This window comes from Myotis yumanensis, unplaced genomic scaffold, assembly GCF_028538775.1.
Source record: "Myotis yumanensis isolate MYYU_CA2020_CCGP unplaced genomic scaffold, mMyoYum1.0.hap1 SCAF_11, whole genome shotgun sequence".
Lineage (NCBI taxonomy): Eukaryota > Metazoa > Chordata > Mammalia > Chiroptera > Vespertilionidae > Myotis > Myotis yumanensis.
Genome location: NW_027223762.1, coordinates 70,362,670 through 70,383,902, shown reverse-complemented (window position 1 = coordinate 70,383,902; position 21,233 = coordinate 70,362,670). Strand labels below are relative to the sequence as shown.

At 47.8% G+C, this 21,233-nt stretch overlaps 1 protein-coding gene across 2 annotated transcripts in view; it reads left to right on the top strand.

Moving 5' to 3' along the window:
• The first annotated feature begins 7,960 nt into the window (after positions 1 to 7,960).
• The window catches only part of AFF3 (ALF transcription elongation factor 3), a 549,655-nt gene continuing 536,382 nt past the window's right edge, over positions 7,961 to 21,233 (top strand). For both annotated transcript variants that reach the window (XM_070429869.1, XM_070429867.1), the window contains exon 1: positions 7,961 to 8,050. The gene's annotated coding sequence lies outside the window, so the exon portion shown is untranslated. The remainder of the gene's footprint in view (positions 8,051 to 21,233) is intronic.

Here is a 21,233-nt window from a genome sequence, read left to right as displayed (position 1 = left end):
AGAACTGTCCGAGGCACATGTAAAATTATTATCTAATGCGATTTAGCAGAGCTTCTCCAGTTAAAAATTGAAAAGAAAACCAACATGGAGCCACTTCGAAAGGGAGTGATTTTAATGACAAGAGAGTAAGAGGCATTAGGCAAATAGATGGATCCTTTGCTTCTTTATTTTTTTTTTTTAATAAAGAAGATTCTTTATGTCGGTGCCATAAAGCTGTGTGACATGAAGGACGTCTTCTTGTGCTACCTACTCTGTTGTCAGGAGTATTGCACCCAAAGCCGCCCAAATAGGACTCAGTCTATTTCATGTTTTTCTTAAGAATAAGCACACAATTACAATTATAATCTACATCTAATAAATGTAAGATAAACTCACTTTCATAATTTTTTCTTTTTAAAGATGAAGTCACAATCAAGCTTATCTGTCTATTGAGTATCGAGCTTTGGTCCCCACTTGAGTGGGTTCGCTCTGGTAGCTGTTTTTCAGGACCCATGGGATGTGCGCCTCGGGAACCTCTGGACAGCCTTGTGGGCTGCAGGCCACGGGGGACAGGGGGCTCCTTACAGGGTCCCTGCAGCGTCGCTTTGGACTTGGGGTTGGCTCTGCACACGCAGCCTGCGGTTCAGAGTGCAGCCGCCTCCTCGCGGCCGTGGCCAGACCTTAGCCTTGGGAGCCCCTTCGCTGAGTCATGCCTTCGAAGCATTTAGCCCAGGTTCCTGGGAGGTGACAAACAGTTAACGTCGGCTCCTCCCAGAATTGCTGAGCTTATTGTGCCATTAGTGGTTCTGTTTAATATGCTGCTCTGTTTAACATTGTATCAGTCTTGCTAAAATTAAAACAGTAAATTTTGCTTATGTTTTTGTCAGTTTAAAACTGACTACACTTAAAGGATAAAAGACCGGTGGAATGAACACAGGATATCTACCTTTCAAAGAAAGTAATACATAATGCATATAGAAAAAATTAAAACAAGAAGTCGCAAGAAATATAAAAAAGGAGAAGCCTTAAAAATAATAGAAGTCAAGTAAATTACTTAAGTCAATTAGAGTAAAGAGGGGATCCTTTTCTAAAGGGCAAATATCAGGTGAAACATAAACTCTAACTGAGCTACTAGGCTCCTAATAGATAAACAAAAATGGCAAAGAAATGTTAAAATTAAAAGGATAAGCCCAGTCGGCATGGCTCAGAGGTTGAGCATGGACCTATGAACCAGGAGGTCACGGTTCGATTCCCATTCAGGGCACAGGCCCGGGTTGTGGGTTCGATCCCCAGTGTGGGACTTGCAGGAGGCAGCCGATCAGTGATTCTCTCTCATCATTGATGTTTCTATCTCTTCTTCTCCCTTCCTCTTTGAAATCAATAAAAATAAAATTTTAAAAATAAATAAAAGGATAAATACTCTCAGGAAAATGTAAACATAAAGGAGGCAGGGGTATGGTATTTATATTTATACAAAGTCAAATTCAATGTAAAATATAATTATAATGAGAAATGAAATTATAAATTGACATAAGTTATAATCAATGACAAAATTAAAACAGACAGGAACATTTATAGATAAAAATATAGAAAGCAAAAATTTTAAGGCAATCAAGTTCTTTTTTTTTCTCAAAAAGACATTATTAAATTTAACCTGTAATGTCAAGTAACACTCCCTCCATGTTCTGCGTGGAGTAGGGTTCGGTATCTGAAAGTGGAGCCGCACAACAAATGAGAGAAAAAGACATGAGATAATTTTGCAATATTGGGGGACCAGGCGGGTAAGTCCCGAAGGACTTCCTCCTGTGCTTAGGTCTCACCAAGCTTTTATTGATCTGGGATGCACTCATAGCATAGCCCTTAGGCAGGTGACCCCATTAACAGGCAGACTAGCCCATCAGCAAGGATTTACATAATAATAAATGGGAGAGTAGTTTCAGCTACCACCATCTGGACAAACAGAGGTGGCGCCTAGCTCTGACCTTTGCTAGGGCTTCAAAGGCATCCAGCCTTGGGCGGGGGGAGGGGGGGGGGGGGGGGGGGGGGTTCTCTGTCTACGCTTTCAGATAGTGAAGGCAATAAATGGACTCCAGCACTGTAGGACACCTAATAATTTATTATTTATTTTAAAATATTGTTTCCAAAAATAATACTTCAAGGCCAGAGAATAAAACTAATGAGACAGACATACACAAAATATCAGCTAACATTCTGAATTGAGAGCCACGTACCTTGTTTTAAAGCTCAGGACTCCATTTAAAATTTACTTGGTAATAGAATGGAGTTAAAGCTACATGGCATCAGTTTACTGATCCCCCCCCCCCCCCCCCCACATGCTTTAATAACATGTACGAAGTCTTATCACTATCTTGTTCCTGTGCTTTCAGCATCTCATTTGTATGCAAATTCTCTCCCAGGCAACTTATTCTCTGGTAAATGCTTACCGGCTCACGGAGTGTCTGTAATTATGTCCCATCCCTGTCTGCCCTGTTTGCTTCTTATTATGTCATTGCAGCCGTCCTGCTTCAGGCACCAGGCTGGATTACACCGTGGCTCTGGCAGCAGTTTTTCTTGTGGATGCTGAGCTGCTCTACCCCACACCCCCCGCTTTAATTTGTTACCTACCCACTTACCCACTTTCTAAACCAAGCATGTGAGACGTGTTCCTCTTCCTTTGGTGCATTTCCTTCGGTTATTTATCTTAACAGAGATAAGTTGTTCAACTAACTAGCTTAGCCCCTTCCCACTCCCTCCCTCCGTCTGATTTATGTGATACTGAGATAGGAGCTAAAATGACTTTGTTCACGTGTGTATGTTTGGGTTGCTCAGTGAGGCTGGGAAATCTAATGAACGTTTCGTGTGGGATGGCCATGGCAGGAACAAATATTATGCATAGAGATTTACATCGAAATACAAACACGATGTGTATGCCTGCCTTTACACATATGTACAAGTGTCTGTGAATGAGTGTGTGTGTGTGTGTGTGTGTGTGTGTGTGTGTGGAGAGAGAGAGAGAGAGAGAGAGAGAGAGAGAGAGAAAGAGAGAGATGCTCTGGAACAGCAATCCTGTATTGAACTCCAGATCTATCATTAATTTGGACCACCTTGTAAAGTCCTGTACTGCATTTTCCTCTTTGGAAACATAAGGATAAGAGTGGCATCTATCTCATAGGGCTCTTGTGAGGTTTGAATAAATTAATACATACAAAGTGCTCCTCAGTGCATGTAGGCATCGGTAACTACCAGCTATCTCAGTCATCACATAGAATGGACTACAGGTAGAGGTATATATGTCACTCAGCTAAAACCATTCGCAGCACCTGCTGCGTGCTGGCGCCGGCTCAGGTGTGAGATGGAGAGTCCCCTCTCCGACGTGCACCATGGTCCTGCACGGTGGGCCTCCTCCCTCGTTCCCATCCTCCGGACCAGCCCAGCACTTCACAGAGTGGGCTGCCAACACCCACTCGGCCTGGGAATCACGACGAAGGCCCCGGGCGGCAGTCCTTCCTCGCCCACGACCACCTTAGCTGGTCTATTTGCCGACAGGGAACTGCTGGATCCCCAAAAGCACTTCTCTTGGCCACACGGAGAGACTCACTCACACGGCCCCATGGTGTCCAGTGAGGACAGCCAAGGTGGCACGGGCCCAGCCTGGTTTCTGGCAGTATCCCACTTGGTAAGGGCTTTGCAGTGCACGACCTGCTGTGGCGATTGCCCTGTTCCTCTGGGAGAATATGTATTGTGCTTCCCATGTCATGGAGGAGGAAACAAACTCTGAGATATTACAACTTGCTGAAGGTCACACGGCATGACAACGGCAATCCATGACAAAGGCTGGGCTCAAAATTGGTTTTACAGTGTAATAACATTTTCATTCATCTACTCAACAAATATTTATTGAGGGCCTACTATGTTCCAGGTCACGTGGAGACAGGCATGGAGGGGGCTGGTACCCACTCTACCTCACAAGGAAGGTGCCAGGTCACTGAATGTCATTATGTGTGGCAAGTGCCATGGCAGAGGAAGTACACTTATTAAATATGGTGCCGCATATTTTGCCAGAGGCTGGGAATAAATTTAATGAACACATCTGTGCCCAGCCCCGCCTTCGGGGACCTGTTGCTGCTCACATTCCATGTCTACCTTCTCATCTGCCCGCTGTTCCCGGGGCAGGGCCTCTGTGTGGGGCACAGGGGACGCTCACTGGCAGGAGCACTGGCAGGCGCCTCTGAGTGCCCCCGTCAGGCCGGGACAACCAAGCGCTCATACAAAAGCACAGGGCCAGGCACATCCCAGTGTGTTCAGAGACCCGCCAGTGGTGGGCCAGGCTGGGCGAGCAGTGGGAGGGGAGTGGAGGAGGGGAGTGGAGGTCGCGTGGCTGGGACATTGGCAAGGTCCACACATAGACAGCTGGCAGGAAATGCATGCTTTGAGCCTCTGTTACAAATGTTCACTAAAGAATTAGCTTTAAAAAAAATGAAGGCATTCTGCCTGCTTGGGAGTAGCTCACCTTTGTATGGAATTTATGCATGTTAGGGGGAGTTCTCCAAATAGTAAGGCAAACAAACAAGATAGCTGTAGTACTACTTCCCACCACTTACTACTTCTTGCATCCTGTGCATACAGGATGCTGTTTAATTTCTACCATCACTCTGTGAGGTGGATATCATCTGGAAGAAGCTGACAGACCCCAGGGATCACAGCTGGTAGGTGACAGAGGCAGAATTCAAACCCAGGTCTTTCTGACATCAGAACCTCTTGACCACCAGATGTGCCATCCTGCATGGAGGCAATGGCTTCCGGGGCGGCGGGCACGTGGAATGGATGCTGCCTGAGAGAGGAGGGACAAGGAGGGGCTTTTAGCGTCCATGGGGATTTGCTAGACAGTCAATGCAAGTACAGGCACCCCTGTGCTGGGCCAGCACAGCCAAGGGTTCGGTGAGCCTTGGGGGTGGGGAGGCGGGGTGAAGGATGTAGAAAAGACAGAGAGAAAGAATAAGCTGCGTCTAGGTGGATCTTCCTGTGCCTGGCTGAGGCCACAGAGAGAGACCCAACCAGCAAGCTGAGCCTTTATTTTATAGCCAGAGGTGAACAAGGTAGTGGTCACCATAGTTACAATGTTCTTGTGAGTTTCACTTGTTTTGGCAGCACTTGCTGCATCTCCCTCAGCCCATTAGCTTCCCAGATAAGATCTAGGGAGCTGTCATAAGGCCAAGCCTAATTATGCTAAGAGGGCTGTGCCCTCTAAGCTGGGACTTGTTTGTGGCTTTGCCAACAGGCCAATCTGAGGCTTACCCCTATAGCCGCTCCCTACACACCCCCGAGGAGGAAATAGCATGGGACGAGGCAGAGTGGCCTACAGTAGCCTGGTGTTCAGGAAATCACCAGCGGTGTGGCGTTGCTGGGTGCTGCGGAGGGAAGTGGTGAGCGTGACAGATCATGTCAGAGGGGGCAGAGCCCCAGCACCAGGCATACCATCTACCCAGCGATTGAGTTTGGGATTTTGGACTGAGGGCATGAGTTGTGATCACTTCTGCAGTCTCTTATAAAGAAAATTTAGAGGCATTTTGGAAAATGCTCTGGATGTTGTCACCTGAAAGATGAGTTTGGAGATCAAACATGTCCATATTTCCTGTGGTGCAACCCCCTCAGTAAAGAAGTCTTCACAACATATTCCAATAGGTGTGTGATTACTCACAAATGATCACGATACAATTACATTCATACATTGTGTGCATTAAGATTTACACAAAACAAAAACACTACAAATATGGTATAAAGTCCTGGCCAGTGTGGTTCAGTTAGTTGGGTGTTGTTCTGCGCACCGAGAGGTTGCCAGTTTGATTCCTGGTCAGGGCACATGCCTGGGCTGCGAGTTCAATCCCCAGTAGAGAGGGCTGCAGGAGGTAGCCAATCGATGTTTCACTCTCACATTGATGTTTCTCTCCCTCTCTCTTCCTCTCTCTCTAAAAAATCAATAAAAATATTTTTTTCCAAAAAACTATCCTAAAAATAAATAAAATTAAAATATGGCCTAAAAATACCAGTAAATGTGCATCTTGGGACTAGATGGAGGTGGTGGTTGCACAATATTGTGAGTATATTTAATACCCCTGGATTATACATTTTAAATGATTAATGGTTAATTTTATTTTGGGTAAATATTATCATCAGTAAAAATAAACAAGTAAGCATACGTATATGTCCCAGTCTCCTTCCCATACCTCGGTGCACTTTTTGCAGCCTTGGTGCTCACGCCCCTTGATGGACTAGGCAGTGACGGGGCCTGGCCTCGGGGCCTGGCTGTGGGAAGGGAGCGAGAAAGGCTTGGTGCCTGGGGTACGAGGTAGAATCCGCAGGGCTCGGTTGAGAAGCGTGCTCGCCAGGGAAGAGGGCAGGACAGAGGAGAGAGAAAGGTTTTCCTCTTGCCTCGGACCTGAGGCGGCCATGCCTGGGGTAGCTTCTCCGTGGGTGGCAGGGGACTCGGTGGGGTTGTTCCTAGGGTATGGGACAAGAATCAGCCTGAGGATACACATGGTTGGCCCTGCTTGGATGAGGGTAACTGAGGGTCAAACCTGAAGAAGCCCTATCAGCCGAGAGCAAAGCGAGAGGTCAGAAGGACTCAAACTCAGAGGGAGGAACAGGAGCAAGTTAGAAAGAGGCAGGAAGGACCTCACAGGCCACCTGGAACGGCAGAGCAAGGGGTTGACAGCTGGGCTCCATTTCAGCCCGTTAACCTTAGAGCCTGGGGGACAGCCGGGGAGCAGCAGAGACGTGTGACAATGTAGACGTGGGCTTGGGAAGCAGCTGTGCAGAGCAGAGAAGACCCCGGGGAGCAGGAGCCACTGGACTGAGCGGGGAGCCCGGGGCCAAGACAGGAATGCAGACATTGCAGAGGAACGGAGGCCTGGCAGCGAGAGGGGTCACCTGACCACACCCAGGGGAACGTGGATTCATGGGGCCGAAGGGGAAGTTCCCGAAGGAAAGGAGGGGTCACTGGTGTGAGACACTGCAGGGGGTCAGAGGAGACGGGCGCGGGGAAAAGCGTCCACTGGTGAGCTCCCTGGTGACATCAGCAAAAGCAGTTCCAGGGGTGATGGGCTAGAGCAGGGGTGGGCAAACTTTTTGACTCGAGGGACACAATAGGTTCTTAAACTGGACCGGAGGGCAGGAACAAAAGCATGAATGGAGTGTTTGTGTGAACTAATATAAATTCAGAGTAAACATCATTACATAAAAGGGTACGGTCTTTTTTTTTTTAGTTTTATTCATTTCAAAGGGGCGGATCCGGCCCGCGGGCCATAGTTTGCCCACGGCTGGGTTAGAGGGAGAGGATGCGGGGTCAGAAACCAGACTACCAAGAGTTGACTACTGAGTGGAGATGAGGAGGTAGAAACCCCCCCCAGTAGCACATCCCGGGTTCGTGGGATTCCTCATTAGTACTTTGTTTCCTCTCCTGGTGCATCTTTGTTCTAGAAAGTTCTAGAAGACATGACCTTACAGAGGAGAATACGGCTTTGGCTCTGGTCTTTTGGATGTCTGGGCAGTTTAGGGAACTAGCAGGGTTTTGGACAAGTTCACTGTGCATGTAAGTCAGCAAATCCGGTGATAAGACTCTGGAAGGGGTTCCGTTAAGGAGTCTGCAGAAAGTGAGGGAGGGGCACAGCACAGAGAACTCCCTGGGCTTCCCTGGGCTCCCCAGGCCACATTCTTCTGGTTTGTGTCAGGTGGTCCCCAGCGGCCCGCCCTCCCTCCCCACCCCACCCCACCCCCCCCCCCCAGCCCCTGCTTCCAGCCTCCTGGTAGACCTCGTCCTGCAGTGGGTGAGAGGAGGCCGGCTGGTGTCTGCTGGGGAAATGCCATTGGCTGGCTCAGTCACTCGCCTCCACACTTTCACATCCTCTACCAACACCTGCACACTGGAGTCCTGACCACACACACTCTTCCTGTTTATGCAGAGAGTGCCATTCAGAAAGCTGCCAGGGAGCAGGGAGCGCCACACTCAGCCTCAGAAGAAAGAAGCTGAATTACTTACTTGGCAGAGAAAGAAAACGAGCGTGTGAGCTGAGAGGTAAGATCGAGCCAGAGAGCACCGGGTCCTCGGGGCTGCCTGGGGTGGAAAAGAGGTCACCCTTACTGTACACCCTTCAGGAGGGCTGTGGGGCAGCCTGGCCCAGGTCCGCAGGGCTGGGCCGCCAGGAGCACGCCAGTCTGCTTCCCAGAGATAATTCAGCCTCTGGTGAATGGCTGGGCAGATTGGGGAGGCAGACTTGGAATGTGATTAAAAAAAATACCAGACTGCATGGGGTGTAGCATGGAATGAATATGCATGTGATGAATATGTAGATATGAACACGCTCACCCACATTTAGGATGGTCGCTGGGCCTGTGGGTCTTGGGAGGATACGTGTGTCTGACACTCATTTAGGCCACTAATTCCACCTCATAAAGCACCCAGGACATGGCCAGGGACTAGACCCCAGTGCATGGTCCCCCGTAGGCCTGGGCACAGGGACGAGTATGTGGTTCACCTGAAGGCTACCACCACTCCTGCAGGAATAACTCAGGACGTGTGACCTTCTTACCGGCAGGGCTACCAGCGCTATCTCCAACTTTCTTAGATGGCATGTATGCGTGCATGTGGGCACACACATATATGCACATAAGCACGTCATGTAATACCAAATAGCAATAGTCACCACATTTGTGAAACCAGAGGACTAATGGTGTGATGAATTTTTTCCTACCGTGATTCCTTGCTATTCAAGTCTTACGTATGTAAAGGTGAAAGCGTGTGCAAGTGTACGTCTCACAACCCCTTCCACTCCCAGGGTTGAAGCCCTGAGATGAAATCTGCTCAGTTAGTCTGGGACCAGGTTTGGCACCGAGAACAGCTGAAGGCCAGATACTAACTAGCACCCACGACGACAAAGGGGCGTACGCTTACTTGTGAGTTTTGGGTGTACACACCAAACAATCAATTTTTTTTAAAAAAATCATGGTGTTTGCTTTTATCAAAAGCATTTGCCCTTGGTGCGAAGTTGAGGGAGGACGCCTTCCCTTAACCGGGGCCATCAAGGTCTCCAGCTCACTGGTGAAGTGAGATTATCACAGTGAAAGTAACAGAAACACTCGCCTCTTATCCTAAGACCACAAGGTTTTGGTTTTGTTCTGTCTACTGCTCCTCCCTTGCTCTGGGTGTTGTCTGTACTCAGTGTTTAGCTGTGTCGGACACATTTTTATTTATTTTGCATCTTCAAAATGGGAAAAAAACGTTGCTCCTCTGCTTGACTTTTGGGTTCAAGTCCCAGCTGCCACACTCAGCGGGGTTTTGGGCCCGAGTCTGCACTGGGGCGTGGTGCAGTAATGGTCTCTGCCTCTGAAGTAGGGGTTAGAGGCGCTCTACGGAAGCACTTCATCTGGGACATTGGAAGGCTCAATAGGGTTAGGGGCTATTCTTTTTTTTTTAATCTTTAAAATTGATTTCAGATAGGAAGGGAGAGGGAGATAGAAACATCAGTGATGAGAGAGCATCATTGATTGGCTGCCTCCTGCACGCCCCCTAGTGGGGATTGAGCCCCCAACCCAGCCATGTGCCCTTGACCAGAATCGAACCCACGACCCTTCAGTCCACAGGCCGATGCTTTATCCACTGAGCCAAACCAGCGAGGGCGTTAGGGGCTATTCTTATGGCTATTATTGTTATCACCACCTTTTGTGCAATTGAGCTGGCAGACTTGAAGAGAAATGGTAGGAGGGTGGGCGGTGGGGTTTGCCTCCTGCCTCCCAAGGCTGACAGAGGCAGAACCCCTTCAAAAAACCACTTCATCTTCCACACTTCAGTTTCTTTTTCTGTGAAGTGGGTGTAATAACCCATCCTATATCATTCCCAGGGTTTTATGAGATTCCAGTGAGGCTACATGTGTAAAATACTATTATGTATCTTCAATTCATGTGAGAAGAAATGGTGAAAGTGACTTTTAACGGCAAGTTAAAAGTACAAATGCTCTTGGTTCTTAATGATCCATCATTAAATATGATTTCACCTACTCTTTAAATGGCTGCTTACTCTCTGGTAATGGCATTCCATAATTTGTTTAACCTGTCTCATATCTGGAAAATTCTTTTATTTCCATTTTTCAATATTCCAAGTCAAATGACAGTGACTGTTCTACAAACCCTTTAGTGCAGCCATTCTATTCATTCTTTTAATCTGCAAACCTGATAAGGGTATGGTGTCATCTCTTTTTTGTTTTCATTTTCTTCTCTTTGATTATTAGTGAATTGACTCCAGTGTTTTATAACACAGCTTTGTAAAAGCTAGGAACATTATGCCTGTTCCGGAAACAGCCCAAGTTCACGTTCCTTTTAAAGTGAAGCAGCAACATTTTTCTCACGATTAAAATACAGGCAGGTATTTGCATACAAATATAAACCTATTAAAGAGCACCTTGCACACACATTCCTCTTTATGGCTTTTATTGGTGCTAAAAACTGGGTTATAATGAATACAAGACAAGGAGCCTCCTGCAATAACTAATAAACATGACAATTTGATTTATTGCTGGTCCTCTGCTGGAGCCTGTTGACAGATTTTTTTTTTAATGGAAAAATTACCAGGGTTTAAATCTCCATCATATGGCACTTAGTTCAATTGACAATATGTTACCAATTAGATCTTGGTTAAACTAGCATCCGTCAACAGACCAGGGAGCATGTTACGTAGGATGACAATCAGATAACTAGTAAATGCTTGGTGGCAGCTTTCTGAGGAACAAGGGGCAGTGCTGACATCATGGACAGTGAAGAGAGAAAGGGCCAACAGAGCATTTACTTTTCCCCACCCTGAAAAAAGAAATGGTCTCAAGTTCTCCTGAAAGCATACAGATAGTTTGTGTATGAGTTGATGGTTATGTGCGTTGATATTTGCTACCCTTTTTCACTCCTCCATGCTCTTGACCCATTGATGATGAATCTGCAAACTGGAAGGCATTCTCTTCCGAAGTCCTGAGCTGATGCATGACTGTAAGCCTGTGCTTTAAGATTTCACCTGGATATTGACCACTCTAACAAAGAGTGGGGTGAACCTCTTACTTTTCCTCTTGTAATCTGGCTGTACCAGACAGTACTGCTGTTGCAAGAGAGAAAACCCAAATTGAGTTGCGCTGAACTAAAAGGCAATCTTTTGGGACAATTTTGGGTGCTGAGCAAGCGAGGGGATCTGAATATCAGGCAGCCAGAACCAGTAAGAACACCATTACAAACCACAGTAATGGGAACTTGGGCATAGTCTGGGCTACCTCATGTGGCCACCGCTGTAAAGACATGATCTCGATGATCCCACCTTGGGCATCCCTCATGTAATATATAGAGTCCCAGAAGAAAGGGGAGAGATGAGTGCATCTAGGTCACGTTCCTGTCTCCAGGGGATGGTCAGACCCATCCGTTTAACTACAGGCCCTACCTCCCAAAGCTATGCACACAAGGGACCCCCCAAAAGGAGATGGGAGTGGAAATAGGAAGGAGTGGCTGATTGGAAGCTGACAGCAAAAATGCCCAATGCGTTCCCCGTGGTTACTGCACGGCAGTCTCGGGTGGTGGCAGAGCAGTGAGAAATATGAGAAATCAGCCACTGGTTGATTAGGTGCACACCAGGGGGAATCAGGGGGCGGACACCACTGCTTCCTGCAGTCTCATCTGGCCTCTTGGCTTCTACAGCTGAGAGTAGAATGTGAGACCAAGGACTTTTCTTAAGAACCTTAGCGGTGATATGGGACTCCCTTCCAAATCCAAGTACTAGGTGCTGTTCCCCAGCTCCTGCTATGTCCAGCATTTTACAGTAATTTTCTGAGTCCCCACAACAGCCCACACTGTCCATGTCAGACGTTCCTTTTACATATAAAGAACGGACTCAAGATGGCTGAGTGACCTGTCCAAGTGCATACGTTAGATGTGGGTCCAAACCCAGGGTGTCCAACCCCGTCGCCTTCCACGTGAACCTGCCTCAGGGGACCCAGAGCCCAGGCTGTGCAGTGGCAGCCCACGTTGCATTGTTTGAGTGAAATCCCTTCCCTCCAGGACGCCAGTGTGTGTGTGTGTGTGTGTGTGTGTGTGTGTGTACATGTGTGAATGCATGTGTGTGCACAGGCACACATAACCAGGAAGAATGCTGAGAGGAAAGATAGGGGCTCAGAGGAAAAATATCCCATATGTTCTAACTTTATTTGGGCTATCCCTGTTTCTAAATACCGTAACAATATTTTTGAAGCAAAGATCAAAGGACATATGGTCTGACTCATGGGTTAACAAAGGGAAAAATATTTGAAATAGGGAATTTCTGGGACAATTTGAGATGTGTGACTACAATCATTCCCAGAGCACCTGGAAACCATGGACTTCTCGGGGGAACACTTTGAAATACTGCCATATTCAATTCCATTCTCCACACTAGGATTTTATCAGCAGAAAGTAGGACAGCCTTATACACAGACTATCTGATTCCAGAGCTGTGCAAAGGTGTTGAAATCTGTTTGCATCACCTGTAAAATCATTAGAAATAACAAGATAATTCTTTATAGAAAAATAGATTTCTTATAGCAAAAAATAGCCAGTAAGAAAAAGGGGATATAATTCACAAAAGCCACTAAAATTTAAATACCTAGAATAGAACTTAAGAGAAAACACATGAGACCCATATATTTTAAAAATCTACTTGGAGATGTGAAACATAAATGGAAACACATACCATGTGGAGAGTAGATAAGCACACTCAATATTAACTTTTACAAAACCAATTCGTATGCAAAAATATACATATATAATAAACTTCCAATGTATTCAGGGAGGAAGGGGACTTGTTAAAAGTTCAATGTCGCCGAAACCGGTTTGGCTCAGTGGATAGAGCGTCGGCCTGCGGACTGAAAGGTCCCAGGTTCGATTCCGGTCAAGGGCATGTACCTGGGTTGCGGGCACATCCCCAGTAGGAGATGTGCAGGAGGCAGCTGGTCGATGTTTCTCTCTCATCGATGTTTCTAACTCTCTATCTCTCTCCCTTCCTCTCTGTAAAAAATCAATAAAATATATTTAAAAAAAAAAAAAAGTTCAATGTCGAATTCTGGTGAGTTTTAGGTTAGATTAACCAGCATGTTTTTGTAAAAAAGAAAAGGTGACAGGGGTCCATGGAGCCTGCCTTGTCAAGTATGCAAGTTTCAGTGGTCATATAGTTCCAGATGGATAAGCAGATCGATGGGAGAGAAGAGAAAGTACTCATGCACACGCTCACACACACACACACATTTACTATATGATCAAAGCACCTTTCTGAATCAGTAACATCAAGAATGAGGACTGTAATGTCAAGAGCGAAGACAGTGATATCAAGAATGGTCAGTCCTCATCTGACTTGGTTCTTCAGAAGATTTGACACAGTTCTCCACTCTGTCCTCATTGGAACAGCTTACTTCTCTCCCTCCAGAACACTATTCCCTTATTTCTCTTCCTATCTCACTGGCTGCCCCTTCAGTCTCCTTTTCAGGTTCCTTCTCCACCTCTCCTACATCCCTAGATGGTAGAGTGCCCAGGGCTCAGTCCTCCTATCTCTCTGCTCTGCCCACATTTACTCCCCGGGTGACCTGGGCCAATACAGCCATGGAAACACCAGTGATGCTCAAACTTACATCTCCCAGTCCTGGCCTCTTTGCTGGCCAGGCACTCAACTGTCCAACAACACTTTGCGTTTTCACTTGAATGCGTGTTCCACCTCATAACCTTGACCTGTCCAAAACAGAATTCCCGACTTCCCTAACTCCAACCCTGCTCCTCCTGCAACTCTCTCACGTGTCAGTAACGGTCCCCTTCGTGTTTCCGGAGTCAGGCCAGCACCTGAAGCCATCCTTTACTCCTTTCTTTTACATCCCACATCTGATCCATCGGCAAACCCCATCCACGTGACTTCTGAAATGTATCCAGAATTGAATCTCTTCCCCCAACTTCTGCCTCTACTTCATGTCTCTTACCTGCTCTGCAAATTGGCTTCCTTTCCACACTCTCCCTTCTTCTCCGCATTCTGTTCCCAGCACAGGCCCAGATGAGTTCTTGTCAAACTGAAGTCAGACCATATGATTGCTCAGAACCCTCCAAGAGCCTCCAACCTCACTGTTTCAACTCTCCATTGCTACCTAACCAACTACCCCAGAGCACGGTGGCTTCGGTCTTTCCATTTTACTCAAGAGGTCATGGGTCAGGAGTCAGTGCCGTTTGGTATTGGCTGGGCTGGAGGACTCCTGACAAGATGGCTTCTTCACTCACCTGCCGGGTGCCTGCGGCTCCGTGGCTTCTCTCCCCTTCATGTGGCATCTAATCCTCCAGAGCTCTCCTTGTGACTTCGACTTCTCAAAAAGTGGCAGTCCCGGGGTATTTGTTCTCTCTGTCCTTCTCTCTCTCTTTTTAAAGCCTCACCCGAGGATATTTTTTCCACTGATTTTTAGAGAGAATGGAAGGGAGGCGGGAGAGAGAGACACATCAATTGTTTGCTTCCCACATGCACCCCAACCGGGGGCGGAGATTGAACCTGCAACCCAGGTACATGCCCTTGACCAGGAATCGAACCCACAACCTTCCAGTGTGCAGGCCAACACTCTAACCACTGAGCATACCAGCCAGGACGTATTTGCACTCTTTCCACTATGATTGTCTTCTAAGAGGCAGGAAGGAGAAGCTGCCAGACTGGTTAAGGGCTAGTCCCAAAACTGGCAGAGCACCCACTCTGCCAAAGCTTACTGCCCAAAGCAGTCAGCAGGCCTGCGCACGTTCAAATAGGTCAGGAGATAGACTCTGTCTTCTGAGGGGGCACGGCGATACCACACTGCAAAGAGCACATGGGTGTTACTACGGCCATCTTTGGGAAATGCCATCCACTCCACTCGCCCAGGACCTATCAGGCCCTACCTGATCTGACTCCTGCCTCCCTCTGACTCCTCCTGGTGCTCCCTCCCCCAGTGTGTGGTAGAGGCTCGGGTACAGCATCTCTGTCCTTCTTGAAGCACACCGAGTGGAACCCCTCCCGGCTCAGCGCGGCTGCCCTCTGGCTGGATGCCCCCAGGTGCAAGGTCACCTCTCACTTCCTTCAGGCCTCCCCCCAAATGTGCCCATTTCAGAGAGACCACCCCTGACCACCTTGCCTTTGGCACCACCTAATACATGACAAGTGTAGTTGTCATGATCTGCCTTTGCCCGTTGGAATGTAAGCTGCCTCCTGTGGTCCCAGGACCTAGAAAAATGCCAGCTCACGTAGGTTCTGGATAGATACTTGTCGAATAAGCGAATGATGGGATGAGTAGCTTTGCAGTAAATGATATTGGCATACTTTCTAACTGTTGCGGTGGTGGGGAGGAGAATAAAATTAGATGTACCCTCAGTGCTTTAAACCAAAATAAGTTCTAGAAGGATTTCAGTGTAGTATAATAAAGTGTGAAATTTACTCAAGAAAATTCTGGTGAAGATGAAATAATCTTGGGATCAGGAAGGTTTTTGTGAGCCTGGTACTAAATAATTGAATTATGAATGAAAATAAAGGCAGATTTGAAAAATAAAAAGATGAACAGCATAGTTAGAAAGATACTTCAATATATATGAGCCGGTAACTATGACGTGCAATGACCACCAGCGGGCAGATGCTCAACACAGGAGCTGCTAAGCGACAGCGACTTTGCAGAGTGCCCTCTCACACTCCGGGATCCCTTGGGGGATGTTGGACTGCCAGTTTCAGCCAGATCCCTGCAGGCCAGGCCGAGGGGACCCACCCGCCAGAGTGACCCCGCTCACTCCGCAAATGCCCTTTGAGCCCCAGCACCGCCCCAGGTGCGGCCGGCCAGGGAGGGACTGTGGGAGGTTGGCTCCAGGGCATGTCCAGCCCATCTCGCCCGGTCCCACCCCACTGGCCACCTTCTAATGAATTTCCTTTCAATGTGCACGAATCTATGCACCGGGCATCTAGTCCTTAATATATAAAGAGCTCTGTCAAATAAATTGAAAAGAAAAGAAAAAAATACAAATGCTTCATAAGCATTTGGGAAGGAAAATTCCACCAGGTGTGTGCTGGTGGGCAAGCTACTCAGTTCTGTAATAGGGATACCATGTGGATTCAATGATGGGATATATATACCTCACTAAGAACAGTGTCTGGCATGTAGTGGATGCTTAATGACCATTGACTTTCAACATTGTTATTATCTTCTAATGCCATGCATGACACATAGATGGAACTTTTAAATGTTTAATCATCATTTCATTCATTCATTCATTCCCAGGGGTGCTCGTGTTACCGTCTTCAGAAGCATCACCCAGCTTCTCCTCCTATCTATATATATAAAAAGCCAGCAACCAGAACGCCACAATGACCGGAATGACCGGTCACTATGATGCCCACTGCGGCTAGTAAACCGGCCTGATCCGGGGGTGGGGCCAGCCAGCCAACCTCCTACAGCCCCTCCCACAGCCAGCTCTGCCCCCGATTGCCCCCCCCCCCACTCCAATCAGGGGCAGGACCAGCTGGCCAACCACCCATGGCGCTTCCCCCAGGCTTCTGGCCCCTGATCCGAACCCCCCACCCCACTTGGGGGTGGGGCTGGCTGGCCAACCTCTCACAGCCCCTCCCTGGCCGCTGACCCTTAATCGGCCCCCCTCACCCTACTCAGGGATGGGGCCAGCCAGCCCACTGCCCACAACCCCTCTTCCCAGCTGGCTCGGACCTGATCGGGCCCCGATCAGGGTGGTCCAGCTGGCCAACCTCCCACCGTCTCCTCCTCCTGACAGGCCCGGCCCAATCTGCCCTGATTGGGCCTAGGCCAGCCAGACATGAATTCGTGCACTGGGCCTCTAGTTGACTTATAAATAGAATAAAGGTGCTGCAGGAGCTCTTAATTCTTGAGAAGTGTGTTTTAAAAGGTAGCTTCTCCCAGGAACACTCCATTTATATCCTATGAATAATACTAACTTGAAAAATCTTGCTCATCAAGGAGTTTCAGGGCTGAGAAAGCACCCAACCAGCACGTCCTCAGCTGCTGAAAATAATAGAGGGTGGCCCGGGGGCTGTGTTTCCAGGGGCAGGAGCTGCCCTTCTCTTGAACGAATAGGGATGTTGGAATGCTGAGTCCATCTTTTTGTGTTTCAATAGCATACTTACAATCTGGGGTCCAGAGAAACGCTTGGGCCAAAAATGTTTATGTGGAATTTCTGGCCATTCATTTTATGAGTCTATTATTCAGTGTTTATTGTTGGCTGGCCTGAAATTTTCTTTTGGTAGTTTAAATCTTTGTTTAGAAATAAAGAGTGAGTGGCTGACCATCTCAGCTGGCAAATGCTCCTCTGTCATTTCAATGAGACTTGAAGTTGCCTGTTGGTATCTTTCCTGTCCGAGCAGTGACTTACACAGGGGCACACAGTCGAGTGCGTGGGAAGCAACTAAAACCCAGCTCACACTCCACCGCCAGGAGGAAGGACACCTCTTCTCTAATTCTCACAAAGGCACCGGCTTCTCACCAAGCCCTGTGCCCACAGGCTTCACCCTTTGGGGCAGGAGTCTTATGCATGTACACAGACCAGGCCTCAGTGATGCAGTGTCTGCCGTGGCAGAACCTATGGCGAGGGGAGGCGGGAATGGGACGCTGACAGAAGCCTGGCCTACACGGCAGTCTTGGCACATCATTTTAGAAATAATGACACCTGCACACTGAATGTATTGATGAACTTCTCAAAACTTCTGGAAACTTCTTTGTGCCCCCTACCCAAGCTTGGAGGTTACTCTCTTAATCATGCTACATGCTCTTACTAATAGGGAGCTGCTCAAAGTTCGACATATGCAATATGGCTCCCTCAAGACGAGGATCTTGCCAGTGACAGCTGGCCGTGACACCTCCTTCTTGTGGACAGTCATTTGAGATAGAACCGCATGGAGGCAAGGGTTAGCGCTTTGAGGAATTTCAGACCTCGACTCCTAGACCTGCGCCTCTGAATATAAAATAATATTAATGCTCATGCATCCAGCACTTCCTGTGAACAGGCAACAGAGCTGTTGGACTGTGGGCAAATTACTTTTCTCTCCGAGTCTCCGTTTCCTCCTCAGTTAACATAGGGGTAATAATACATCTGGCTTGTTGTGAGGACTTTGTGAGGTTGTATGGAATGTATGCAGAGTGCCTGGATCATACTAAGCTTTCAGTCAAAAGCAGCTACTCTCTGTTATTTAGACATTGGGCCCGCATCAACTTTAACATGTCCGTTACTTGAAGGATGAGCAAATTAGATATTTTGGGAGGAGGGTTAGGTTGAGTCCTCAGATTGGTGGTGCATTTTGTGAACCACAGCAGTGATTTTCTAAATGGCTCTGAGTTACCTGGAAAAGAGTGTGCATGTCGGACAGGTCCTGGCGGTCTCCTGGGGAGTCAATTGGCCATTGGATTGGCCCAACCATTACTTGCTCATAACGTGGACTGTATAGGTGTGTGTGTGTGTGTGTGTGTGTGTGTGTGTGTGTGAGTATACATACAGGGTGCCCCTCCCAAAATGTGTACACACAGTGTCTGTAGGTTCTATGACATTTTGAATAAACAATGCCTGTAGGTTCTATGACATTTTAATAAACAGTGCCTTTATAATTATTCAAAGTGTGTATACATTTTTAGGGACACCCTGTATATTTAGTTATAGCACATTTGCGAGGAAAACTACTAGGCTGATGTTGTTGTCTAAATAGCCGATCTTTGTCCTGACTAAAGTGTCAAATATATGATTTATCGTTTATGTTCAGCTGTTTTTTACATCGGGAAGCATCAATCCAGAGTAATTGGCAAGTGAGTACACATTCAAATGATAGGATGATACCCCTGCCGCACTTTCCTGTGATTCTGGAGGGGAAAATCATTAGGGATTCTTGTTTCAGAATCTCATCAAAAGAGACCCTTTGGCTTAGTTAAGTGGCTGCTGCTGTTAAGTTTGTCCATGGTGACAACGTAGCCGAAATCAGGGGGCCTCTTTCCCATTAGCCGTGGCCCTGCATTCTGCCAGCTGCTGCCCTGGGAACGACAGCCTACACGTGTCTGGCTGGACTTAGCGGACGAGCAGCGCGGCTCAGCAGAGGCGACAGATGGGCTGGACGTGCCTGACCATTGCCCTGACCCCCGACCCAGCCCCCTCTCTCTGTACTGCGGAAACGTGCCCACAGGAGGAATAAACAAATTAGCAATCTCAGCGTTGAGACCTTAGGGGTCATCTATTCCAGCCCTTCTCTCCTTCCCCAGCACATTTGTTACATAGTCACGGGTTCTGTTTAACCATCTCTAGCAACAGAAACCTCCCGGCCCCTGATATGGCCAATCCTTTTGCAAAGAGCCCTAATTACTGGGAAGTCCTTCATTTCGAACCAAAATCAGCCTCTTTGTCATTTTGACCCTTGTTTCCCATTTTGCCTTCTGGTGTCACAATGAATAAGAATTTATTTAAGTTCTTTCAGAATAAGATTGACTTAAGTAAACAGAGTATAATTCTCAGTACTCCTAGCGTCTTCCAGGCCAAATAACAATAACCAACATTTTTATTAATCTCTAGTGGTCTGGGGTTGGAAAAGGCAGACTCGGGAAACTCATTGCTTGAACTCAGAAATTAACCTTTTTTGAGTGGGTCACTCTGGTCATCTTTAGCCAACCACAAGAAAACATTAGCAGTCTCCTGTGAGCGATCCCTATGAGAATGGGCGAGGGAGGGGAGGGTAGAGAGAGGGGGGGATAGAGAGGGGGGGAAAGAGAAAGAGAGAATGAGAACTAGGATTGGCATTGTTCATACCTGTTACAAAGGAGCCCCCAGCAGAGAAGGGAACTAGCAAGCCAGGGCAGAGATCCACCTGCCCCATAGTTACCTGTGTGCTAACGCCTGAGGTGCATGCCATCCCGAGGGTTCGAGGGTTCCCCATGCCCCTGGGTAGCTCAGCTGGGACCAGGAATCTCCTTGGAGCCGCTCTTCTCAGGCTTTGCTGACTCAGGCGTCCGAGCAGTGCGTAGCTGGGGTGTGGAGGAAAGGTGGGAGCTCCCAGGCCAGGCAAAGCAGGGCCTGAGCTCAGGGAGTTAGCAAGCAGGACCCTCCAGGAATCAAAGCTCCCAGTCTGGGCGGGCTCTGCCACTGAGCAGCCCTGTGGCCCTGGACAAGCATCCTCAACCTTCCCGAGCCTGGTGTTCCTCACGTATCAAAGGGAAATAACCACCCGCAACACCCCACCCATGTCACAGCAATGACGTCAGAATGGGATGAGACGATGGAAGTAAGCGACATGAGCACCCAGCTGAAGTGGCAGACAGAGGGAGTAGCACTGGGCATTCCCACTGAAACAACACGTGCGGGGCCGCAGTGCTGGGTTTTCTAAAGAGCTGCTCCCAGCCACTAAACGCCTGGGTGCATCACTTGCTTTTCCTCCGACTGGAGGGACTAACTGTGACTGCAGACTTACCTCCTTGAGACCAGGGGGTGACACACCGCTGGGCCACCTCCCAGAGCAGCCTGACAGCTCGTTGCAGCAAATTTATATGCATCAGCACTGTTTTCATCTTAGACTTTAAGCAACGTTAATTAATAACCCCCTCCTTCCTCCGTGTGTCGATACAACTCCACCTTTTCATTCTGAAAGAACTTAAATAAATACAGAAATAAAATATTCAATAATTGGAACCAGAAATGAGAAAATATAATTGATTTGAGAGGCTTTCGCTACAAAAATTCCCCGGGGCCGCTGACTACATTTTATTAAAGAATATCACACACTTCTATTTCTGCATTTTCCTTACGTAATAATTTTGAGTTTCTCAGGGGGAAAAGAGTATTATTGAAGGAAAAATAATTATGACAAGTGTTAAAGATTAGTGAGCCGGAGTCCCCTGGTGTGCAACCAACATCCTGGGAGGAAGCTAAGTGCCTTGGAAAGCGGCACGAGCTCTCCGCGTTGAGTAAATGACTGTTTCGATGCACTAACAAGGACCCGAGTGGATTGGAAGGGTTCATTCAGCTTCCCAGAGCACCAGGCCTAGTCCCCGGGAAGCCTTTGTGCTCGGTGAGAGTGGATCTGGGTTCATCCACATCCATTTCCCTCGGCTGGGAACAGGTACCTCTTCAGGGCAGAGCCCGCATCTTTCCAGTTACCATTGGCACCTGGCCCACCCCTGCTTCTGAGAGCCCCCTACTCACTTCTCTGGCTCTTTGATTAGATCAAGCTT